The sequence below is a fragment of the Alosa pseudoharengus genome, unplaced genomic scaffold (assembly GCF_046254945.1).
Source record: "Alosa pseudoharengus isolate Yale_2024_CS ecotype anadromous, Long Island Sound unplaced genomic scaffold, YU_APseudo_1.1 YU_APseudo_1.1_scf_14, whole genome shotgun sequence".
Taxonomy (NCBI): Eukaryota; Metazoa; Chordata; class Actinopteri; order Clupeiformes; family Clupeidae; genus Alosa; species Alosa pseudoharengus.
In genome coordinates this window covers 12,566,219-12,589,870 of record NW_027468609.1, presented here as the reverse complement: position 1 = coordinate 12,589,870, position 23,652 = coordinate 12,566,219, and the positions used below count along the sequence as shown (strand labels likewise).

General features: G+C 43.5%; 2 long non-coding RNA genes and 1 pseudogene across 2 annotated transcripts; 2 read left to right on the top strand and 1 right to left on the bottom strand.

The window, feature by feature from the left end:
- Positions 1-5,058: 5,058 nt before the first annotated feature.
- Positions 5,059-6,648, top strand: LOC143122896 (uncharacterized). Its single transcript, XR_012986769.1, has 2 exons — positions 5,059-5,543; positions 6,057-6,648. It is a non-coding gene; the product is annotated as an uncharacterized LOC143122896 (long non-coding RNA).
- Positions 6,649-6,692: 44 nt separating this feature from the next.
- LOC143122895 (uncharacterized) lies at positions 6,693-8,593 on the bottom strand. The gene is made up of 2 exons (XR_012986768.1): positions 8,036-8,593; positions 6,693-7,633 (listed from the first exon to the last, which is right to left on the bottom strand). It is a non-coding gene; the product is annotated as an uncharacterized LOC143122895 (long non-coding RNA).
- An 11,743-nt stretch (positions 8,594-20,336) lies between these two features.
- LOC143123550 (U2 spliceosomal RNA) lies at positions 20,337-20,479 on the top strand (annotated as a pseudogene).
- The last annotated feature ends 3,173 nt before the right edge of the window (positions 20,480-23,652 follow it).

Here is a 23,652-nt window from a genome sequence, read left to right as displayed (position 1 = left end):
TTAGCAGCGGCGGAATTATACTTGCTCCGGTTAGTAGTACTGCGCCGAAAAGTAAACAGTAAAGCGCACTCCAATGGGGATACCTAGTAGTAGCCTTGGTAATATCAGTCCGCCGCTGAGATGCAAAATGACTACTACCAACTTCAGGGACCAAAGTATAACTATTGCAACGCGATGCGATGGTAGTTGTATTTCTCACACTATTCTATCAACACAGACATTTACATCGATTGTCTGGAATTTGCCTCGGGTGTACTTTGGAGTGGGTAAGACTGTCTTTAGTGGCAGGCTAGCACATACCGTTGACTTGCGCTAGCCTAGCACCTGCGAACTCTGCAATTAGAAGGACTGGATGAAACGTGTTGAAAACGGTCTCCACTGATAAATATCACACTTGCTTACTTGGAAATGAGGTCTTATGTCTAAAATCCTGAACCACCCCTTTAATCATCATTATTAATCATCGCAGCTGTTCACCGTAAAGAAAGTCTGCTGCTGCGTGCAACGTGCATCATGGAGAGGGGCAGGGGCAGACGCTGCGTGCACGCCTTTAGCCTGGAGAAGAAGATGGAGTTGGTGAAAAGTAGGCTGAACTTGCCGCAGGTGAATTCACCGTCGCTACAGGAGTAGGGAAATCAGAGGTCTGGAAAGTGTTTGGAGTGGTGCTGGATTCTAATGAAAATTCTGCAGGTTATGTGCAATGCTCAAAATGCAAGGTGCTGATTAAATATGTGACCCTGCAAGGCGAAACCAGTCGCTTTGGTAAAATTTACAAAATTAAGTTATTGTGCTCACATGAACGGCCATGAACTAAGCTTTCCAACGATATGTATATCGAGGGTAGGCCTATTGCAAAAAGTAGGCTATCGCTAAGATAACCGCATCCAAAGTTGGCATGGTTCTTCCGTCACGATACGCCAGAAGAGGAGAAAATCACCGTTTTAAGTAAATTGTCACGCTAATGTGTTGAATCTTCACCTAAATAAAGTCAGGGTTTAACAGTCAAAACGTAGCCTATGTTTTACGTCGGGCCGCGGGCCGGGTTCGGGCAGATCATTCATGTTGATGTGTCGGGTTACATCGGGTCCGGGCTTTAAAAGCCACGGGCCGGGTCGGGTCGGGTTGTAATTTTTAGGCCCGTTGAGAACTCTAGTGCCACTGTCCGTGATGTACTGTACACAAAAGGGTGGTAGCCTACTGTGCTGTTCAATACATGATTTGTCATTGTGACACAACTAAAGCTTATTTTTTATGAGAATGATTAGCATCAGTCGTTTCTACTTTATGTAGGCTGCTTTGCTGTAATGGTTTGTGTTGTGTTTCCAAATGTAGAGGGCTCTGACATGTTCCAGTAGATTTGATGCATTACTATTGATTTGACACAGTTGTGAATCTGTTCGGTTAATGTAGGCTATGCAATATGCAAACTAAATGCATTTGCCTTGGCATTAATGTGAGTAGGTGTGGGTTTGTAAGTGTGTATGTTTACATGTTTATATGCATGCCAGTGTGTGTGTGTGTGTGTGTGTGGGGGGGAATCTTGTCCCCTCTGTGTGTGTGTCTGTGTCAGTGGGGGAGACTGGTCAGAACAATGTCCCCATGGATACTGTGTGTGTGTGTGTGGATGTAAATGATTCCTGTGTCTGCATAGCTTAACTGTGGATAGGATATGATGCCTCTCTGAGAGATGCACCCATAGGGCTGTGTGTGTGTGTGTGTGTGTGTGTGTGTGTGTTGCACCCGTGGGGCTGTGTGTGTGTGTCAGAACTAATGGATCTGATGTGACGGATTTCATTTGTGGGTTGTGCATGGGTGTGTGTGTGTAATATGTGTGTGTCTGCATGCATGTGTTTGTGTGTGTGTGTGTGTGTGTGTGTGTGTGTGTGTGTGTCTGTGTGCATAACTGATGTGATGGCTTTGTAAAATTCAAAGTGAAAGTTGCATCTGTAGGTGGTGGAAGGTCTGTCATAAAGCCCTCATCACTACCAAACTGCCTCAAACAATACTGGCAGTCCCACAACCACAAAGTACTTTCCCACTGTGTGTGTGTGTGTGTGTGTGTGTGTGTGTGTGTGTGTGTGTGTGTGTGTGTGTGTGTGTGTGTCTCAAACAGCACTGGCAGTCCCACATCCACAAAGCACTTTCCCACTGTGGGGTAAAGCCAGGGGTTTAGACTAGCCTCAAACTCTGTGCCCAGGCGACCTCAGTTCGACCTTGGACTAAAGGCAGGGCCCTATCAGGGTTGAACTAGTATAGGGACATTTTACATGTAAATACTGTAATACAACTGAGACACTACAGATAGTGAAGAGTAGTGTTAGCTTAGCTTAGTTTGCAAGTACAACACAGGCCTAACACAACCAGGACACCACTGCGTAAAAAAGGCACTAGATACCAAAGTCTTGTAGAACATGACCACACCCTCACATCTTAGTTTAGTAGAACATGATCAGACCCTCACATCTTAGTTTAGTAGAACATGATCAAACCCTCACATCTTAGTTTAGTAGAACATGATCAGACCCTCATATCTTAGTTTAGTAGAACATGATCAAACCCTCACATCTTAGTTTAGTAGAACATGATCAAACCCTCACGTCTAGTAGAACATGATCAAACCCTCACATCTTAGTTTAGTAGAACATGATCAGACCCTCATATCTTAGTTTAATAGAACAAGATCAGACCCTCATATCTTAGTTTAGTAGAACATGATCAGACCCTCACATCTTAGTTAAAGTGTAATTCCAGCGAAAATTGACCCAAGGGTGTTTTTCTGCATTAAAACACATCAAATAAGCCGTGAAGACGGTAATTTTCGTTGATCAACCACTACAGAGCTTGGCCTGGTACTGTATTTGCTATAGCCCCAAATCGCAAACAGTGGAGTAGCTATAGGCAGTTCACTAGTTCACATTCCTGAATTTGCATAAAGACATAAAAGCATAATACATAAAAGCATAATAGAAAAGCATGTTTGGCGAGGTCTCTGGCCATGGTCCTGAAGGGCTTTGCGGAATCGTGCCGGAGTCGACTGCGCAGGCAGGATTCGGGCAGGCTTCCGCCATACACCCCCTTATTCTTTAACTATGGAAGATGGGAGGCGTGAGGGGAGGTGGTGGGTTGCGAGCGGAGTAACACCGATGCTGCAACTTCGGCAGGTAGACTGCGAATAAATAACCTGACTGATTGAAGAAGGAGGCGTGGCAAATTCCATCACGCTCCTCCCGAACTTCCGTTAGTAAAACGCCATTAAGCTAAACGCTTCCCAAATAGCATTTTTTTAACCAGTAATATTGTTCAAAACATCACCAAACCTCATCAGTAGCTTGCTTAGGGTCTCTACACAAAAAAACGAAACACCAACCGTAAATCGTAAATAAAATCGGTGATAATTTCTCCTCTCTTAACAGTCATCTGTAATAAACTCCGGGTTCGCTAACTAGGTTGTTGGTGCTTTATTTTATGTGTGTTTAATTCTGTAGTGGTTGATCAATGAAAATACAGTCTCCACGGCTTATTTGATGTTTTAATGCAGAAAAACATCCTTGGGTTAATTTTCGCTGGAATTACACTTTAAGTATCTTAGTTTTCTACTTGCGAATGTCCCTGGTATTAGGACTTGTAACAAAAACAGTAGGCTGAGGCATTCACCCACACTTCTTCAGCCTGAAGATCAGCCACTGGCTGATCTTCTCGGTTTGGATCTTACAGAAATGACACCTAGAATCACATTTGATTTGTGTTGTGTCCTGCTGGAATCCTGTCTGAAATCTCATGATTCATTTTGGATCTTACAGAAATTACCCCAAAATCACTCTTTCTCTCTTGTCCTCCTCTCTTTTCTCACTGACATCACTCTTTCTCTCTTGTCTTCCTCTCTTTTCTCACTGACATCACTCTTTCTCTCTTTTCTTCCTCTCTTTTCTCACTGACATCACTCTTTCTCTCTTGTCTTCCTCTCTTTTCTCACTGACATCACTCTTTCTCTCTTTTCTTCCTCTCTTTTCTCACTGACATCACTCTTTCTCTCTTTTCTTCCTCTCTTTTCTCACTGACATCACTCTTTCTCTCTTGTCCTCTCTCCTTTCTCACTGACATCACTCTTTCTCTCTTGTCCTCTCTCCTTTCTCACTGACATCACTCTTTCTCTCTCATCTTCTCTTTTCTCACTGACATCACTCTTTCTCTCTTTTCCTCTCTCCTTTCTCACTGACATCACTCTTTCTCTCTTGTCCTCTCTCCTTTCTCACTGACATCACTCTTTCTCTCTCATCTTCTCTTTTCTCACTGACATCACTCTTTCTCTCTTTTCTTCCTCTCTTTTCTCACTGACATCACTCTTTCTCTCTTGTCCTCCTCTCTTTTCTCACTGACATCACTCTCTCTCTTGTCCTCCTCTCTTTTCTCACTAACATCACTCTTCCCCCCCTTTCTCTTCCACCTCTCTCCTGCCACCCCTACTCCCCAACTGTGTTTTCTCTTTCCTCTCTTTCTCTCTCTCCATTTCCCTAATGATCTCTCTCTTTTCCCCACCTCTCTCTCTCCCTCTCTCTGTGTGTCTCTTTCCCGCTCACTTGCTCTGTCAGCGTAATGGGAAGTGAACTGTCTTTCCTCTGAGTGTCCCTGTGGCATCAGCAGCTGCACACACACACACACACACACGCGCATGCACGCACGCACGCACACACACACACACAGACACACACAGACACACACACACACACACACAGACACACACTCTCTGTGCATGCATACACACACACACACACAAACACACAGACACACACACACACACACTCTCTGTGCATGCATACACACACACTATATCACATCAGTGCATGCCCACACACACACCGAGAGCTTCACAGAGTCCATCCTGTGAGCTGACCTAACCACCGATCATCACACCCACACAAACACACATGCACACACAAGGAACACAAGGATTAGGCCATGTTTGGTAGCCTGACGTAGTCATACTCAATTCTAGTCAGAATTTGAGTCTGATACTGCTCCATAGAGCTGTGATTATGGGGCGTGTTTCAAACGAACCAGGAAAAAAAATGCCTCTGCACTCAATTGGATAGACCTACAACCAATCAGAGCAACGGAGTGTGTGACGTATGTTAAGCGACGCATAGTTGATGTCAACAGAACTCAACTGCACGCTAGAAGAAGAAAATGTGAGCGATTTTCGCAGGTGTAAAAATAATGTAAGGATACACGGAGTTCTTCAACACACGAGCCTCATTTTTGAGAGAAACAGTAAAGGTGAATGCATATACGATCAAGTTATCCGTTTAGGATTACAACTCCACAACACTGCAAACAAATCGCATCGCATTTGTCGGTCCTGTCAGAACTTTATAACACGGTTGGAACGCGACATGCCCGTGTTTAAAAAATGGACAGAAGACGAAGGAGACCAGCCTGAAGAACCGTGTTCATCTGAGGCATCAGAGACGCCCCGGACTCTGAAGAAGTCCTGCCCCAATCCGTCAACTCCAACCGGTACAAAAACGCGAAGAAGCATTACAGAGGTAAGCTTGTTAATACATTTCTACTTCTTATGATATGACTATGAGAATAACCTCGATTGCCACGTTTCACATGAGTTAATAGTGAGTCGTGATTATTGTCCAATGTGATAAACACTGTGCATTCCCACACTCCTCATTTCCGTGAAATCTATCTATGATTAAATCATCTAGTCATATTTTGACATGCCTAGTATTCTGGAAGCCAGCCCGAATTTCAGTGTAGTGTGAGCAAATGTTACCAGGATAAACTTGTACCTGATGTGTAAGTTGGCCTCTGTCACTTTGTCAATATGTAGAAACTTCATTTTGTAATGGACTACCATGTTATCCAACCCCCACTTCTGTGCTCTGCACCTTTGTGGGGGGTGGGCAGTGTTTCTCTGACCTGCTCAGCAATTGCATCTGGTGTCACCATATTTAACAGTCTGTATTTTCCAATGTATTGTCAATGCACGTTATACTTATTAGGCTATACTGTAATTCTTCACACTGATGTGTTCACTTATATTTCAGGTTGTCACCCATTTTCCATCCACTTGACCTCCACCTGGAACACCTAAACAATTTTCTCAAATCATTTATGAGAGGATTGGGACCAAACATGTCAGAAATGTCAGCAGCCAGAATCAGTAGGTCCATTGGCATCGTCAAAGAGCTAATGGACAAAACGGACACAGAGCTGGAGCTGACAAGGCCGGCTGGCATTCATCATGTGGCCCGAGAACAGGACGTTTTAACACTGGTAAACGTTTTCAGGGAGACACAACTTTCCCAACAAAAATCACCCAGGCAGGCAGTCTCATGCATTCCCGAATTTCAAGAGAAACTTATTGGCAAAGCTGAATTACCAGGAGAAAATAATGGACTGGCAAAATGTGCCTATTTAAATAATTAAGTAAATGTGAAATGTAAATGGTGATGGTAATTTGTAAATATTGTTTTCGTAAATGACAATGTAAATAATTGTTTTCATATAATAGTTTAGTAGTATCCACATTCTTGAAAAATGTTTTGTGTTTTCTTATTGGTTGTATGTTCAAAGTTCAGCGTATATCTTCAAACATTACCTATTATGTGTAGATATTAAAAATCTTTATTGACATGTCTTATTGTTTGTCTTTAAATGCAGAAACATCACCAACCAGTAGAGAAGTATAAACCATTTTAATTTTATTCAAAAATATTAATGTAACAGAGGTAAAAAAAAAGGCATTTGCACAACAACAGGACCCTGAAGCTACAAATTTGAGCCTGAATTTGAAGCTAGCCTGAGATCTTCAACATTGACAAGCCTGATTCCAAGTTACTTGGGGATGATTGTATCTTATCATCCTCATCCTCGTCATCAAAGTAACCAGTGTAATCCATGTCATCCTGAACAACACAGTCATCAAACAAATTAGTTTGACTCTGTTCGATGTCATCAAAAACCTCATGCATAATTCATAGTATCTTTTTTGCATGTTCCAGCTTGTATGTAGGGAGATTATGGATAATGAAGTCCAGGTCAAATATCTGTGTGCACTGTTCTAAAACTGATCAATGAGTTCATCTCCAAAACCAGTGCAGGCTGTGTCGACTGTGTAAAGTGGTATGTTTTTATGGTCCTGAAGTAAACTACTCCTGTAAGTTTGTAACAGTTCCCTGATCAAAAGTGTGCCCTTAGGTGTGACTATTCTGTGTTTGTGGTGTGATGAAACCTCCCCTTGAAAGTGTTCATATTTGGGGATTAGCTCCCCACAACCTTCAGGTTCACAAGAACAAACAGAATGGCAGTGAGCGCAGCACAGATGTCCTAGATCAACAGATGTGGTGTTTTCCTCAAAATGGCAGTACAAAGCTTTCCGCAGACAACTAGTGACTCCATTAAAGTACCGTCTTAACTGCTGGGTCAAGCTTTGTACTAACATCCCTCACAATCCAGTGTAGGCACTCCAGTGTATGGCCAGGTACTTTAATCAGACCCACTCTGATGTTTGTTATGTTTGGGCTCAGGGCCAAATTTATTGGATTGTCCATCTGAAGCTGTTTCATAACCCTGGCTCTGGATTCCCGATCAGCAGAAGCGGTCAATGTCAGCACAGGTGTACCTGGAATATATAGCAGTACAAAAAGCAACCAATAAGTAACAGTAAAAATAAGAAATTATGAGTAGTATCATTTAGTACTTTTTAATGACTGTACTGACATCTAAAAAGAATACATCACTTATAAGGGGTGCAGTGACTAGCCTACCAATATGGGTATGGTGCTTGAGTACATAAAGCAACACCCAAATGCCCTTTTGCAGCCTGACCACTGATAGAAATAAAACAGTAACCTACATTAGAATGTTTTAACAGCTAGTTCGCTACAATCACACTAACGTTATGATTGTACCAAGTCTGAGTTAGCGAACGTACAACGATACCTAGGCTACTATGTTTACAACATGGGATTCATATCACGACATTGGGAGTTATTTACTAAGTCAGACAGTTAGACTCTCTTACCATTTGTAAGTTAGATGAACTTCGTCCATGACGATACCCATTACGTTGGCTTGAAAAACATCGGAGCCTAGCATGTCCCTCCACTTGTTGTTCAGCAGCCAGGATTCCGGGCTTCAAAAAAGGATCTGGCAACGACCGCTGGCTATATCCACCTCGTCGTGCACGCCGAGTTGCATCGCCGTGATGCCCATTTCAGTTGCTTCGGCAAAAAACATCTTTCTTATCAACAAATGCCTTGATCCCGTTACTCTGTTCCTCTTTTAAAATTAATTCGCTGTCGATATCTTCTAGAACAGACCTGATAGCAGAATCTACACATCTCAATTCTCCAGCGGCAGCCATCGTTGTTGTAAACGAATTCAACCCAAGCGCTCTTTGGTGACGTGGTGGATTACGTTACTGTTGAGCATCTGTCCATCATCGTATAAAGCCCGCCCTGACAATTTGATTGGCCCGCCAGTATTTGGGCGAGCATACTCGCGCCACTATTGATCAATGCCAGACCGAACTTCCCGACCTCAAACGTTGTGGGCGGGACTAAGTTCGGAATGGCACCCAGGCTACATGTTTGGTATGTTTGAAATGATTAGGGCTTAGTTGCACCAAATAGGAAATGTACAAACCAACAATAAGTCTTTAAACTAAATACACACACACACCCCGAGACATGACATGGATGAATACTCCCCTGGAAGCCAGATACAGAATTCTCTCTCACACAAGCACACACATAGACAAACATACACACACGCGCACACACACACACACATACATACACACACACACACACACACACACACACAAGGGAGTAATAAGAAACTGTGACAGACAGCTACTAAAAAAAGCACAAACAAAAACATCCAATTGCAAGGACACACACACACACACACACACACAAAGAGTACAGTGCATTATGTCCGCCAGTGTATGTCACACGGCATATTGTCTCGTGTAATAACCAGGACTTAGGAGACCACTGGAGATGGGTAGTTGTCCTGGAGACGGGTAGTTGTCCTGGAGATGGGTAGTGACACCATAGTGGCCTTAACCTTAAGCCTAGAGCGCCAGGGTTTAACGCAGGGGTGTCAAACTCGTACAAATAATGTACTGCTGTCATATACTGCTCTTTCTCTCTTGAAATGCCCTACTTCCATGTTAGTTTTTTCGCTTCTTTAATCAATTCATAATATCAGAAACATTGCTTATTACACATTGTTGAAGACAATTGGATGTGAATATGTTTTTTTTTTCAAATTTTCCCCTCCTACCTAAAACATCTGGGGGGCCGTATGAAACCTGCTGGCGGGCCTGATCTGGCCCCCGGGCCTTAAGTTTGACGCCCCTGGTTTACGAATGGTGCATCGTCTTGTGTGGATGGACAGAATTTTAGGAGACAACAGGAGATGGTATAGTTGAACTTGAATTTTTACCCTAGAGGTGAGGAACCTGAACTTTAACTCTAGAGGTGAGAAACTTGAACTTTAACCCTAGAGGTGAGGTCTCACACCTGGAGCATAGATGCCGATTCCTCCGGGCCCTCGCGCCCTCCTTGCAGACCTGTGTGACTGTGTTCCATGAGCTCATGTAACAGGGGATCTTATGTAAGTTTCCTGGCTTCCTTCCAGGGGCTGTTTCTAGATATGAGTCTCCTTCCCAAAAAAAAAAAAAACTTTAAAAAAACAGCCACAAGGCACGTACACACACACACAAACACACACACTGCACAGAAAAATTCTTATTCAACATTACATAGCATGGTCAGATACTCTAATTCAGATTAATTTGTCTATATTCATGGTCTAATATTCACATTTTGCCCAAATGCTTTATTCTATTCTTAATGCTTTAGTTTGATCTGCTTCTCAAACCCATGTCCTACTTTATGCATTAGTTAAATCACTTTTCCAAACCACTTCCTGTTTTATTCATCAACCCCATCTGTTTACCATCCTGCTTCCCAAACTCTCTCTCTCTTCTTCATTACGGACGCCATGGAGGTTTTTCATGCATTAGTTTAAACATTAGTTCAAACAGAGCCACTTCCTCCTTCATAGATCAGGCTGATTAGTTTCCCTTACCCACATCCTGCTGCCGTAGAGGCACTGCCTCACTGAGCATGCTCAGAACTCGACTAGAGGAGACCTGATATCAAAATCAATAGGTTATCAAAGACTCCCTCCCCAGAGGCCTTTTAACATGCAGGAAGCAGGGCTGCAAGGAGGAGAGAGCCAGAGGCTACCCAGCAACCTCAAACCTCCACCCCAATTACATCCCCTCCCAGTTATTAGACACTTTTATGGAAGTGATTTACAGTACTGGAGGGCTATACTTTTCTATCAGGCGTGTTCTTGGTGCAATGACTTGATTCCATGACCTTGGCGCTGTTACCACTCGGCCCTATACCACTCAAGTTACATTAACACATATTAGGGGAGATGCAGTCTGTGTTAGCCAGAGCAGGTCTGCAGACCACATACTGTAAGTAATAGAAGTTTCCTGCACCAGTTACAGCAGATTTGCAGACTGCAGATCAGTAACAGGAGAGATGCTATCTACATCAGCGTTGAGGTGCAGACTACATGAGTTAAAAAAAGAGATTTAGTCTAGTAAAAACAGAGATTCAGTCTACATTACTAAAAATAGAGAGGTAGTCTACATTAGTAAAAATAGAGAGGTAGTCTACATTAGTAAAAATAGAGAAGTAGTCTAGATTAGTAAAAATAGAGAAGTAGTATAGATTAGTAAAACTAGAGAGGTACATAGTAAAAAAGAGATGCATCTACATCAGTATTGAGATGCATTAGTGACATATTCTACTAACAGTAGAGATTTACATTTAGTAACTGGACAGATGCCCCCTCGTCAGTCACAGTAGAGATGCCCCCTGCATCCGTGCCATTACAGCTGCAGGCTTCATCAATCACAGTAAAGATGCCCTCTTTATCAATCACAGTAGAGATGCCCTCTTCATCAGTAACAGTAGAGATGCCCTTTTCATCAGTAACAGTAGAGATGCCCTCTTCATCAGTCACAGTAGAGATGCCCCCTGCATCAGTGCTATTACATCCGTAGCCTCTATCATTCACAGTAGAGATGCCCCCTGCAGGGTCCGATTTGTAGGGGGGGATGGTGAGGATTTCCCCCCCTCTGGGTTTCCTATCCCTACCTCTGCTAAATTATTTTTATCGTCGGGGGGGGACAACATTTATCCCCCCCTGCCCCTCATATTGATTAATGCTACTTCATATAAGTAAAGCGCTGCAACGTGAGAACAGTCTAGTAGGCTAGCCTACATAATAATCTGACATCAGAAACGCACCGTCACTGTCAGCACTGATGCTGCTGACACAGTGGCTGCGTGATAACTTAATTTCGCCTTGATCGTGCAGGACATTTCAGAATGTCGAGTGTGTAATCCATCATAAATAGCTAGGTTCAATGGAAAAGTTAGCTGGACAAATGAAAGAAAACGAGAAGGATTCAGTGAAGCATAATAATGTTTTAGAACCTTCAAAATTAGAAAACTGATGCAACTGAGATGGAGGACAACTGCACGTAGAGTAGAACGTAGGCCTATTGTCCGAAGGAACTTACATTAAATGAGGAGATATTTGCTGAATGTCACAAAAAGTGTTACAGAAATTGCTTGGCATCGATTATTCAATGGCTCTCTACCGAAACACCTGTAGTTTGCGGAGGACGAACGAGAAAGCACTCGTTTGATAAATCAGCCAGTAGTAGACAAATAACTTTTAGAAATAATCTGTACTGCAAAAACGAATGTTGGTGGGTATTTAAACTATCTAGCGGGTGTTTTAACAGCTGCAAGAAATAGAAGCTTCATGGTCTTTATGTTCTGGTTCGTAAATTATTTTCATAAAACTTCAAGTTGCCCTATAACTTTACTCTCCAAACTCTTCACTGCATTGCAATTAAAGGAATTATCCGGAGTAAAATGCACTTTAGATCAATTTACGGATGATTGGGAGTACATACGTTGAGTTGACATCCAAATCATGTCATTCGGATGTGTTTTAAGAAAGTTCGATGTTACCGTTTTTAGTCAAAACTCGTTAGCGTGGAAGTGAGAAGGGCATATTATTTCGCCGCTACAAAACGCTATTTTTATACCTCTTCTACAGTTCCAAACAACATTAAACTTACGTGGTAGTGAGTAGAGGGTCCCTAAAGCCAAACCGAAGTATCCCGAGGTCTTTATGTGGTCGGATAGAGAGTCCAGAATGAATTTCATCAAGCCAGTACCTTTCCGGAAATGTTGTCATATTTGCTGCCATCTTTAGGGGAAAGTCCGTATGGAGTCAATTGCCAAGTGTGCTCTGGAAATTCACAATTTCGTCGCCGTTTAAAAAAAAAAAAAATGTTTTTTTTTTTTTTTTAAACGGCGAAGAAATTGTGAACTTTCCCCTAAAGATGGCAGCAAAGATGACAACATTTCCGGAAAGGTACTGGCTTGATGAAATTCATTCTGGACTCTCTATCCGACCACATAAAGACCTCGGGATACTTCGGTTTGGCTTTAGGGACCCTCTACTCACTACCACGTAAGTGTAATGTTGTTTGGAACTGTAGAAGAGGTATAAAAATAGCGTTTTGTAGCGGCGAAATAATATGCCCTTCTCACTTCCACGCTAACGAGTTTTGACTAAAAACGGTAACATCGAACTTTCTTAAAACACATCCGAACGACATGATTTGGATGTCAACTCAACGTATGTACTCCCAATCATCCGTAAATTTATCTAAAGTGCATTTTACTCCGGATAATTCCTTTAACTGACAGTATGATAGGCTATTTATTTTCTGTAGGCTACAATAAACACATTTATTTTTTCACATTTTTTACAAACTTATTCAAAATCATCCCCCCCTCTGGTTTTTACACAAATCGCACCCTGGCCCCCTGCATCCATAGCCTCTATCAGTCACAGTAGAGATGCCCCCTGCATTCGTAGCCTCTATCAGTCACAGTAGAGATGCCCCCTGCATTCGTAGCCTCTATCAGTCACAGTAGAGATGCCCCCTTCATTCGTAGCCTCTATCAGTCACAGTAGAGATGCCCCCTTCATCCGTAGCCTCTATCAGTCACAGTAGAGATGCCCCCTGCATCTGTACCATGACAGCTGCAGCCTCTATCTCAGGCTGCACAGCTCCCTGACACCAGCTTTCACACCAGTTAGCATTTTAATAAGCTGATTCAGAGCCGCTGCTCCTTGCTGTTACACACCTCTCGGATTAACACCACAGTAACACCCCCCACCCCCCACACACACACACACACACACACACACACACACACACACTCCTTCTCACCACAGCTTTCACTCGACTGACAGGGAACAAAATGTGTGCTCAAATCAATGCAGGTGCCGGAATCTACATACAGACATACAGAGACCGATTCTCATCATCAGCACTCTGTCCTAACACTACTGTTCTCATCATCAGCACTCTGTCCCAACACTACCATTCTCATCATCAGCACTCTGTCCCAACAATACCATTCTCTGTTCCTCAACAGATTTGAAGGATGGTGTGTTCAAATGCAGGTTCCAACACTGAGATTCTCTCAACTAACCATCCCAACACTGAGGTTCTCTCAACTAGCCACCCCAACACCGATGATCTGCCACCCGAACACTGATAATATCTCTGCTAGCCACCCCAACACCGATGTTCTCTCCACCAGCTACCCCAACACTGATGCCCCCCCCCCCCCCTTACACAGATCTCACATAAATCCCCTGTGCTACCAGCCCTCATGCTACAGTTCTAAACCCAGACGATGGTCCCTACTCTGTTCTAAGACCAGACAATAGTCCATACTCTGTTCTAAGCCCAGACGATGGTCCATACTCTGTTTTTACACTATACCTACAGCCATGCTAATAAAGCAACCTTGAATTGAATTGAATTGGTCCCTACTTTGTTCTAAGCCCAGACAATGGTCCCTACTCTGTTCTAGGGGTGTAACGGTACACAGAAGTCACGGTTCGGTTCATACCTCGGTTCGGACATCACGGTTCGGTACGAGTTCGGTACAATGGAGGGAAAAGCAAAACAAAAATGCAGAAAGCATTTTTTTTTGTACATGTCTCAGGCTGTACCACCTAGTGTCATACAGTCTCTTCCCTGAGCTATCTGCAACAGCCTGAAGTGTGTAAGATGTAGGCTAAACAGTACAATAAGTACCCAGACTCCATCTGTAACTTGTAAACAAAATAAGACAATCAGCTAAAAACTGAAAATAGGCCTACAGCATCTCTTATTTCTGAAAGTGCAAATTACATAGAAAAATGATTTTTAAAAATCCACTTAAGCAAGACCTTCAACATCTGTGTTTAGTTGTATATGGAAGGGTCTACAATTTGCCTCAATATTTTTTTTTATTGTGTGTAAAGTAATAATCTAGCCTACTAACTGTAAAAATATCACACTATTTTGCCTTTTTTTAAAAAACGAAATTGCTCCTTTCATTTCATAAACAGACTACAACTAGAAGTCACGTGACTTTGCCCTTTGACGTTAACTCACCGTAGCATGGTTTGTTTATTAGCCTGGTTAGCGTTGTCACTTTATTTTACTGTCTATGCACTTAACACCAGCTCCTCATGTAAGAAGTTACAAGTTACCCCAACATAAAGGTAATTACCACGCGATTTACATAGCTTTCTGTCATTACGAAATCATTTAATTTAAGCCATAGTTTTTGGCCCTATTTCTATGTGAATCCAAAGGCTGCTGATGCGCAGGGGAAGTTTTTTCCCCTCGTTTCAGTGATTGGTAGCCTACATCATCTGGGTGATGGCTTCGAATATGTGTAGTATTTTTTCCACTCACATACCCAACAACTGCTGAACAACGCCGACACACAGTTTCATCTTATCCAGCACTCTTTCGCCTGTACTAACGTTACTATAACTGAAGTTCTCAAACTTGCGATATTAAAGAGACCAGCGGATCGATCCTCTAACTCTTGTGGGTCTAACCTTAGTGCTGCTAATGACTGACGGACTTGACCGACGACCTGACAAAAAAAACATAGGCGCCAATCAGAGCTTCAGAGCTAAGGCGAGGCTACAGATTAGCGTTAGGTGTCGCTAAAGAACTCCCGTAACTCACGCTACTTAACAGTAATTGCGCATGACATTAATTAATGCGCACACGAGTTTTATGTATTTTTATACCGTGTATTCTCCGTGTAAATTCATGCACCGAACCGTGACGCCCGTACCGTTTCGGTTCAATACGAATACATGAACCGTTACACCCCTACTCTGTTCTAGACCCAGACGATGGTCCATACTCTGTTCTAGACCCAGACGATGGTCCATACTTTGTTCTAAGCCCAGACAATGGTCCCTACCCTGTTCTAGACCCAGACGATGGTCCCTACTCTGTTCTAGACCCAGACGATGGTCCCTACTCTGTTCTAGACCCAGATGATGGTCCATACTCCCTGTTGCTCCTCTCTTTTGTTGTGCTCTAGGGAGGGCCTCTCCCTCTCCCTCTTCCTCTCCCTCTCTCTCCCACTCTCTCCCACTCTCTCTGCCTACCCTGTGTTTGCTTGACTGAGCATTACTCAAATCCCTTTGGGGGATAAGAACATAAAAAGAAATGTATTCATGACATTGACATTTTCCTTCTAGAGGCCAGGGACTGTGTCCAGGGACAGTCGTGGCCTAGATTAGGAAAAAAAAGGCTGTTGTTATACATATTCATCATGTTCATCTAAGGGGAAACAAACACACAAAATGATCTGAGGATCTGCCCCTGCACTAACAGAGGCTTAGACAAAATCAGAATATTTCCTTCATCATTATAAAGAGGTTGTTTCTTTGTTTGTTTGTTTCTTTCTCTCTCTTTCTCTCCCTCTCTTCTCTCTCTCTCTCTCTCTCTCTCTCTCTCTCTCTCTCTCTCTCTCTCTCTCTCTCTCTCTCTCACACACACACACACACACACATAAACACACACACACACACACACACACAAGCTATACAGTACAAACATATAAACCTATACACATTCATAAACCTATTCTCACGTATCTATCACAGATGTATGTACACACACACACACACACACACACACACACACACACACACACACACACACACAATACATTTGAATTTCTTACAGTTACATCAGATGATCTCCTGCTGTGGTTAGTTGTCAGGGTGGGGGATGATAGTGAATAGGATTGGAGAGAAAGAACAAAAGTAAAAAAAATAACTTTGCTTATTAGAATACGCACTAAATAATTACATCAGCTGCTCTGCTGTAAGGTCAGCTCTACTCCCTCACACACACACACACACACAGACACACACACACACAAACGTACACACACACACACACACACACACACACACACACACAAACGTACACACACATACACACACACACACACTTACACACACACACACACACACACACACACACACACACACACACACACACACACAAGTACTGCACCTATGAGAGAGCGCCTCCACTCATTTAAGCAGCCTCACTTGCTAATGAAAGTGGGTCTATGTGAGCTAAATCAGTAATCAGCCCTGAGGAAAGGACCTGTCTCAAGTGTTCACATTTTCACAGTAGCTGTCAAGGCATCCCGGCTCAGCCTTAAGCAGGCAGCCCAGTGCTGTTTAGGACACTAGAATAGACACCAACCAACCACAACAAACATGGTGGTCAACACCAACCACAACAGGATAAGAGATGATTCGCATACCCATTCATAATCTTTTTTTATTACTTCATCTATTTAATTTACGGTTCACAACAAACATGGTGGTCAACACCAACCTACCACAACAAACATGGTGGTCAACACCAACCTACCACAACAAACATGGTGGTCAACACCAACCAACCACAACAAACATGGTGGTCAATACCAACCAACCACAACAAACATTGTGCCCAATATACCTGTATAAGAGAGCCTTTAGTTAACTCATCCTTTCTTGTAGACTACTTTTTCAGATTATTCTACATCTGCTACCATTAGAGCTGCAGCCAGCCAGAAGCAGATGGGCTCCCCCTATTAAGTCAGGCTCTGTTCAAGGTTTCTTCCTGGAATATGGGAGTTTTTCCTTGCCACAGTTGCCATATGGCGTGCTTGTAGGGGGTAAAGGGGTTAAGGCTGCCAGTCTTCCGGTCGTTGTGTTCCTTAAACGTCTGTATATAAAGTCAAATAATTAGCTAGCTGCTTAGAATCCACATCAACGGGACCTAAGCATTTGTTAGCAAAGCCTTTATACTACTAAGTATTTCTGACATGTTGCTGATTGGATCATAAACGGCCACAGCAACGAAGAGGAATGACTGATTCTTCTCTATAATTGTGTTACATTTTATTTTTTTATATTTCTGATTATGTTGCTGATTGGATCATAAACGGCCACAGCAATGAAGAGGAGTGACTGATAATGACACCAACCACAACAAACATGGTGGTCAACATCAACCAACCACAACAAACATGGTGGTCAACACCAACCCAACACACTGGTCAACTGAGCACAACAAAAATGCTTATCAACAACATTGACCACTACACAGAAGTTGTTCAACACCATCCATAGTAGATAATAAGAGCATAAGAGCAGATAATACTGACTATGATGAACACATTGTCAACCCTGGCCATTATAAACATGTCAGTCAAGACTGACCTTTATAAACATAGCGGTCCGCACTAAAGCATAACTAACACATCTTGCCTGAGCCACCGTGTCAGCACTTCAGATAACAGCTTCTGGAAAAACATGACAAACCGTAACAAACAAAAATCACTTGAGTGGTCACATATGTAGGAGCATAATGCATATAGCCCTTAGGGCTAGAAAACATCCCTCACACACACGGCCTACAACACACATGCACACACACACATACATACAGTACACATACAGTACACACACACCACACACACACACACACACACACAACCTAAAACACACACGCACACGTACACACATGACATAAAACACACACACACACACACACACACACACACACACACACACCAGGGTTGTGCACAATTCGAATTGCAATTCTGCTTCCTGTTTGCTACCTCAATTGAAATGCAAGTGAAATTCAAGAATTGAATTGGAATTTAAGAGCCAGTTTCAATTAAATTCTGGAATTTTGTACAAGCCTGCTACACACTCTCACTCACTCTCTCAAACTCACTCACTCACTCAGTCAGTCAGTCAGTCACACACACACACACACACACACACACACACACACAAACATCCCCACCCTCTTAACACCACCCCCACACACACTCTACACCTGCCCTAGAGTAGATTTACAAATAATCTGGACTGATGCTGACCTGGACTGATAAGCTGGACTGATGATGACCACATCCCTAAAACAGGAGATTCACAGCTGATTTTACAGGTTAAGCGCAGAGGACCACTGCTGCCTTGTAGGCTACATCTATCACCTGCCCCGTTCAACTGGCAAATTGCTTGCCATTTGTCTACTAGAATACCCACTCTATGTGTCACATTGTAGGCCTATGTATTGCTAATTTGAACAAATGTTGAATGGATAATGTAGGCTACAACAACTATTGTGTCACTAGCCCACAATAACTTAAGTTTATCATATCAGGACAATCTAAGAAGTATGCTACTTTTGTACACGATCATTGGATGATGGAAATTATTCCGTTTCTGCGCTCCGTAACAAAGACGTGTCCAAGTCATCAATGCCACGATGTGATGATTGGTGAGAGTCAAGAACTCGGTGAAAAAGAATGGAGCGAAGGGAAAGTTCTTTCTGACAAGGAATGACCCTGGATGAAACCGAGTGTTAATCAGAGACAATGAGAACAATCGTCATGCAAACAATCGCACCTCTACCTACCGTCTAAAACCCTGAAACGAAGATGGCCAAGACATCCTTGATTTCTTCAATCCCGGTCGATGTCCGGTATCAACTGCATATGTCGGATCCATGTTGTAGGCTAGCCGACCTATTCCGCTGTTTCTCCTTGTCGGCAAAACCCTCTCTCTTTTCGCGCGCCGGAGTCCGCGATCTGAGCGTATCCGGTGTTAGGAATTCGAGATCGGCTGCTGATGCTGCAGCCTCTATCCGCTTTATTCTCTCTCTCTGCCGCTGCCGGCTCGAGAGATGCTCTGCCCATGCAGCCGCGTCCCCTATCTGAAAATGCCAGTTTGCACAATCTGCCATCAGATAGGACATAATGTAGCCCTGTCAACGGGATTTGTGTGTGGACCATTTTAACACGGAGTATTGGAAACGATCATTTGAAGACCCATGAAGATATGATATAGACCTTTACAAATATTGCCTTATAGGCCTACAGGCTAGCATATGGGGCGCCAGGTGTAACATCAAAAGCTATATTCCTATAGCTACAGAACCCATTTTGTGCTACTAATAAATTCATTTATGAAAGAAACCATGCACTGTTACAGCCCAAGTGTGCCTGAATATGTGTTGTGACTGTCTAGATCCTGCCTGCTCCTTGATTGGCAGCTGTTAACTGTGCACACTAGTTCCTGGTTATGCTAATTAGGAAACTTGTGTGCTTAAAATGTCTGATGGATCCTCAGGATGGCGAGTGAGCCACATGACAGCGTACTGTAGCTGTGCTGGTGTGGGCTACATTTGTGATTGTGATGTGTTTATTTGTGTGTGTGTGTGTGTGTGTGTGTGTTGTATGGTCCGTAGACCTGCATTAAAGGCTATGTAGTGTGTGCCGGGGCTGTCAATCTAAATCCCTGTTGGGAGGGTGGCTACTGGAAATTGTTTGCTGGAAATTGCTACTGGAAGTGGTCAGTAATAGGCTACTGGACTATGTGCCTTTGTGTGCTGCCATTGGCAGAACTCCCTTTTTGAGGAGAGTGTTTCTTTACTTTCATTTGTTGCTTAGTTTGTGTTTCAGTTTATCCGTTGTTCATAGGATACTCTGCGTTTCTTTTAAACCTTCATTTTGATTTTACAATAACATATTTAAGTTCCTTGTTTTGTCATTGATTTTCTATTAAGTTTGAATTATTGGGTTATACCTCTGCAGATGTAATGCCATATGTTCCACCTCCAACAACTAAATGGGAGGGGAGGGGGGTTCTTTTTGGATATTACTTTGAGCTGTGGACTCAAAGAACCAAAATGTGTGCACATTCACATGTGCATGTTTGTGAGTGGGTGAGTAAAACAACAGCTAGCACACACACACTCTCTTTAGTGCTCTCTCACACACTCTCTCTCTCACACACACACACACTTTCGGCCTTTCGCTTCTCGGCCTTTTGGCTAAGATCAAGTGTAGTATCTGTTCTTATCAGTTTAATATCTGATACATCCTCTACCCGAGGACCATATATTAATCTGATTTTTGAAACAGGGAGACGGAAGAGGGGCTTGCAAGCACACACACATGCAAACACACACACACACACATGCAAACACACACACACACACACATATAAACACACACACACACACACAAACACACCTGAATGGGTCAGCGGAGGTGATGTTGATCAGTGGGGGTGGCTGGATGGCGAGGCTGGTGGGTCGGGCGGCAGCGGGCTCCACTGCGTCTCGCCCCCAGTCGGTCTGCTCGGCCTGCCTGAAGGCCAGGGGGGGTAGCTGGAGGGTTCGGCTGGAGCTCCTCCGCACCGCCGCCGTCGTCGTCTCACCGCCTCCCCCGCCAGGGGCCGCCGAGGCCTCGCCGGCCGCCGCTGCCTCCTCTCCCGACTCCCGACGGCCCGGCTTACTCCCAGGGCTGGACCCCGGGGCAGTTTTACACACCAGCGTTGAACCGGTATCTGTGATCCGCTCACACACCTGGCAAAATACACAAGCAGCACAGTCAGGTATCTGTGATCCGCTCACACACCTGGCAAAATACACAAGCAGCACAGTCAGGTATCTGTGATCCGCTCACACACCTGGCAAAATACACAAGCAGCACAGTCAGGTATCTGTGATCCGCTCACACACCTGGCAAAATACACAAGCAGCACAGTCAGGTATCTGTGATCTGCTCACACACCTGGCAAAATACACAAGCAGCACAGTCAGGTATCTGTGATCTGCTCACACACCTGGCAAAATACACAAGCAGCACAGTCAGCGACTAGTACTAGTATTCACCTTATTCAGCCCCGCCCATTTTTTTACATTTCTTGTCTTCCACTTTGTCTTTGAACTTCCGGTCGACTAGGTACGTCTAGTTAGCTTCATTGGGATAACACGGCAGAAGAGGATGGAGAGGTCAGATTGCAATATTGTACTTCGCTACCCAAGGTTATTCACCTCTACGGAGTGGGTAGACGATATGCGGCAGTGGCAGCTGCATCGTATGAAGATACAATTAAAGACGGACTGGTCATTCTCAGCACAGTATGCCAATACATAATTGTCATGTTATATTCTTATAAGTGCTTTCTTTATTTTTTTTAATCAAAAGCCCAATGCATTATCTGATTATTTATTGATTATTTACTGTCTAAAATGCTAAAACCAAAACACTTACGGAAGTTCGGAGACAATGTGGGCAAAGCTAGCGCCGCCCATGTTTGCGCGCGGAATAAGGTGAATTAAGAACAGCAGCGATAAACATCAATCCCGATGTCTGTTTCTTCACAGGAGCAGGTGCTATTTCTTGGTCTTTGTTGAATGTTTTAAACTTAAAAAGCTACACATAGCTACTCCAGCAGCAGTACCAAGTCAGTGACTAAACCAACAGAAGCAGCAGCAATTAACAGCAATCACATTAAGTACTAACAGCATTAACAGCCACAGTCACAGTAGCAACAACAGTTGCAACAGTCTTCAGTTGCATCAACTAGCATTAATCGTCAGCATCATTTTGTGGTCGAGACTGTAGAGGCTTTGACCCTGGGTGCTTTGCAGCTGAATGAGTCAGTGAGTGATGAGTTTCAACGTGACAGCACTCTTCATGGTGCTGTGGCCCCTGTGCATGAGAACTCTTCTCACGCCAAACAAACCCCCCCACCCCCCCATCCCCCAAACTCAATCCAAAGCTGAGACCAGCATTCTTCCAGCAGCATCAACATCCTCTTTTCCTGGGACCATATGGGTTTAATGGAGCCATCAGATAAAAAGAGTCTTGTCAAACGTATAGATTAGATCTGTACTGATAGATTGGTATCTCCACATTCAGGTGTTGTTATGATTTCAATTCTCTGTTTTTATTTATTTATTTTGTTGGGCGGGATGGGGGGGGCTCTTTTAAGCCTTTAATTTGACCGGACAGTAGAGAGAGTGACAGGTAGGGAGTGGGAGACAGAGTTGGGGTAGGAACAGGAAATGACCGTGGGCACGGGGAGCCGAGCGTGGGACAGACGCAGTAACCAGTTGCACCACAGCACCCCCCATCTTCTTTATGTTGTTAAGCACGGAGTCCTTGAATACTGCCCAAAAGGTTCTATTAAATTTGGCTTGAAATGTAATAAATTGCTCCTTGGGGTCCTCCCGTGTTTGTAGGTGGTTCTTATAAGCGGAAACAAACAATATGGCACAGACAGAGCAATACACTATTACAGACAGCCAATCAACACAGAGCTCCATGCAGGGGTGCAATTTGATTGGCTGTTAAGCTTAAACATTTACAACCTTTCACCAGAATCACAGACCTTCAAGCCAAGAGAACTGAACCAGATGAAGACTGTATTGAAGGTCACTGCAAAATGGCCTATGATGCAGTGCACTCACAGTCACACTCCCTTACACACACACACTCACACACACACACACACACACACTCCCTTACAAACACACACACACTCACTCACACACACACACACACACACACACACACACACATCTCTCTCTCTCTCTTTATCTCACACACACACACACACACACACACACACACACACACACACACTCTTTCTAATTGGTATTGGTTTCCATCTATTTGTGGGCACTTAGAGTATTGATGATTCCACAAGCTTATTTGTCCTCCTCCTGAGGCCTGTTTTATGTTCCAACGACACAAATGGGTTTGGACAGATTCAGAACTAAGGGCCAAACGGAAGGCGGGAAGGACGCTATGAAGGTGGTGGTGGTGGTGGTGGTGGTGGTGTGTGTGTGTGTGTGTGTGTGTGTGTGTGCGTGGTGGGGTGTTGAAAGGGAGGGTGACAGAGAGTGAAGCAGCGTCACTGCACTTAGCATAATGTGGCAGTAACAATTCGCTAATGCTATTTGCTAATCACTAAAAAATCAAATAAATAATACATCAATGTGTCATTAGCCAATGTACACACACACACACACACACACACGTGCACACGTACATACACACACACACATACGTGCACACAGACACACACCAGTCAGACACTGACAATCCGTCGGATACACACACACACAAACACCTAGACAGTGACACTGCTAATAAACTACAGAAGAGTGTCACTGTGTCAGTTAGATCAGGGTTTCTCAGGGACCCCTTACAGGGAGGATTATGTTTCAAGGACCCCTCATAATAACAGCATTATGATATGGAGAAATGAACACAATATGCATGTTTTACTGGTCCAAATAACTCCCATCTATAGCCTATGCATCTTTAATAA